This window comes from Lissotriton helveticus, chromosome 8 (genome assembly GCF_964261635.1).
Source record: "Lissotriton helveticus chromosome 8, aLisHel1.1, whole genome shotgun sequence".
In the NCBI taxonomy this organism is placed as follows: domain Eukaryota; kingdom Metazoa; phylum Chordata; class Amphibia; order Caudata; family Salamandridae; genus Lissotriton; species Lissotriton helveticus.
Window position 1 is genome coordinate 919895332 of NC_136069.1, and position 3221 is coordinate 919898552.

The window sequence follows — 3221 nt, forward strand, 5'->3', positions numbered from 1 at the left end:
CAGTTACAAACCAGGTGACAAAACTGGTCAATAGACATTGGCGCACACTGACAAGCGGAAGTCTGTCTTTGGAAAAACCTCTGTTTGCACACAGAAGGGGTAAGAACTTAAGGGACATGCTTGTCCACACGAGACCATTGCCCAAAAAAAGTGACCAGCCAAGACTGCAGGGCATTCATGGCCACCACCCATGTGGAAACTGTAACAATTGTCACCTCACCAAAAAAAGCCTTTCCTTGACTTTTTCGAACGGGACAAAGTGGGACCAACGTGTTTTTACGAATTGTAACAGTAAAAATGTTGTGTACTTGATCACGTGTCCCTGCGGGAAAGAGTATGTGGGTATGACTACAAGACAAGTGAAAACAAGACTCAATGAGCACAAAAGTAATATCAGGTGCAAAAAACTCACAACGAAAATGTCTGCCCACTTTATTGAACATCAACACTGTGTCAACGAGTTGCGGTGGACGATAATAGAACAACTACCCTCTGATGTGGGCCTTCTGGAAAAAGAACAGAGATGGGTGTTCCGTCTTGGCACTGATGTCACAGGGCTTAATGATTCCATTCCTTGGAATCTCTTGAGATAAACTGTAATCTAAAGGGCCTCCACGAACCTGTTTGTGTGGGTATTGAATGAGACATTCACCAATGGGATAATCCATAAACTCCTTTTCTCCCATCTGAACTATGAACACCAGATAGCTAATGGGGCCATTTATAACTCAACCAGGGTTTAAAAACCACACCCCTCTCTCTGTATATCTATTGTTCCAACATAGAATACCAATACCCCTTTAAGAATGTATGGCCAATCACCATGCAGTGTGTTTCGTTCCCTGTTACTTTGGGAAAGTAAGCACGCGTGCGCGCTACATCGCCAAGCCTCCCTGCCACATTTGTAGGTGAGTGCGCATGCTTGAAACACCTCGTAGTCTCCATTCCGAGGGTGTTTATCCCTCGCGCATGCGCGGTGACTATATTTGTCTGCGCATGCGCGGGTGACACCCTAACTGTTTGGAAGGCGCATGCGCAATTGTATAGCGAGAACAGAGCGCGCAACACCGGACTCCCTCGGTTCACATAGTCCATACTTGGGCATCTACCGGGTCTCATTATTCAATTAATCGATGCTAATGAGCCTTAGGCAGAATATAAAGGAGGGTCCTTGACGCGATTAACGCTCACTTCATCGGAGCCGCGTTGAGGGAAGGCAGGCAACTAGCCATTGCAGTAACCGTGAGTTTTGGGTTAGAAAGAGGAGCTTGAGTATGGCACTTTGGTGTATTTGATACCTACTCCAAATTAAATCCCATATACTAATGTTTCTATAGGTCATTTTCTGAACAGAAAAGACGGACCCCCCAATAACACGCACAGGCTCATGAGGTCTTTATTTTGAATACCTAAAGTAAGCTGTGAAACTATCTGTTCTTGTGCTCTATTTTCCATCTGAGTAGAGACTAAGTTCATATTCTGTGTCTTTATATGTATATAGTGTGCCATGTCCTTGTGAGTTTATTTTTCATTTTTTTCTTTTTACATTTTTCTCAGGGCTCCATCATTTTTTGGAATGACCCTGCTGTACTTTGAGAGGTTATATTTTGGGAATCTCTTCTCTGAGTAACTGTGCATCTTAAGACCAATGTGTTTATGTATGCTTTCTCTTTACAGGTTTTTCATCGCCTATTGGGCGCAACGACACCTACCTATATATTTAACACGGCTAGGTACATTACACATTGCTGTAATTATTTTACACTTTTACATTTACATGTGAGTAAGGGGAGGGTAAGTGCTATCCTTGTCCTGAAGAAGGAACCTCTGAGTTCCGAAACATGTTGACACTTTTCACAGTGGTTGTAATACCTTAATTTGTATTGTACCAACCACGCCTCGCACTTTTTAATAATACCAGCCGGGGATTTAATAAATTTTGTTTTTACCCACGCGCCAGGTATTTTTTAACTATTTTTTCACCTCACCTCACTCACACTTTTGTAGACACACACCCCCTCACATAGTTCACTTACAAGTGCTCCTGCGCAGTCGCGAGTCGTAGCACGCCGCATCCCGTAGAGGGGTGCGAAGGCCCCGATGATGAAGCATGACACCAAGGGGCCTGTTGGTGTGTGAGGGGCATTTATACAACACTGTGTGTTCCCCATCTTGTTTGGGATCACCACCACTCTGAGTGGATTCTACTTTGTTTATGTATCTAGCTTTGCAGCCATGTTATCCACCCTCAGCGTGATAGTGTCCAATTTGCCGTGCACATCCAGTACACTTTTTTGTATGTCCTTAAGGGCTTGCTCCAGCCCTGAAGCTGGCAGCGAGTCGTCCTCCATGTCATTATCCGACTGTGCTGTGGCTCCTTTCGTAGATTTTTTTTGTGGGCCATCAAAGGAAATCTTGCTCTGTACTTTGTCCAGTTTGCCCATTGCTGCTGCAGGACCTGGATCTCGCGCGCGGGCGGCTGCAGATTGCGTCAATCCTCCGGGCGTAGGGCAGTCAGCCTATCGCTAGTTGTGGTGGTTAATAGGCCCCAGCATCAACACCACCCAGCAGTCCACAGCGGGTTCCCGCACTTGCGTCAGTATGCTGCAATGGGACACCTTCTCGCCACTGTTATTCCGCTACGTGGTAATCACTTACTGGCATCCCCCACAGCCACAGTCGGTTCTGTCGCTCAGTAGCTCATCCGAATTCGCATTGTCTGTGCGTGCGCCGCTATTTTCGTGAAGATGCTACTCGCTATGCCCTCTGCTGTAGCTGATAAGGAGCCCCACTGATCAGTGCCACGCAGTGCCCCCCTCTCGTTAAGGGAGCCTCGCCGCATCTACAAGTAGGTCCCAATCTGCCTTGGAAGGGGTGCCGTTCTGCAACCAGAGGTGCCTTTCACTACCTCCAGCACCCAGTTATTCCCGTGCCAGCAGCAGTCACTTGCCAGCACAGTTACCGCCAGGCAATCCGTTCACACTCGCAGCCAGCCTTGGGCGCCGCCATTTCATACCTCCGATGGGCGCCATTACAGCGCGGCCGTGCATTCCATAATGAGGGATATGGATAAAAGTTGTCACCGCTCTGCCGCTGGCTATCAGATCAATAGGTGGTCCAGTCGCTCCTCACCATACGTATGCATTGCGCTTACAGTCAGACACAGACCTGGCGGTCAGACTGGATTGAGCGCGGGGCGCCACCATCTTAGGTCGTCCACT

General features: G+C 47.5%; 1 long non-coding RNA gene across 1 annotated transcript; it reads left to right on the plus strand.

Annotated features, from left to right (window-relative positions):
• The first annotated feature begins 1191 nt into the window (after positions 1 to 1191).
• Positions 1192 to 2186, plus strand: LOC144771818 (uncharacterized). The gene is made up of 3 exons (XR_013599492.1): positions 1192 to 1242; positions 1338 to 1414; positions 1678 to 2186. It is a non-coding gene; the product is annotated as an uncharacterized LOC144771818 (long non-coding RNA).
• The last annotated feature ends 1035 nt before the right edge of the window (positions 2187 to 3221 follow it).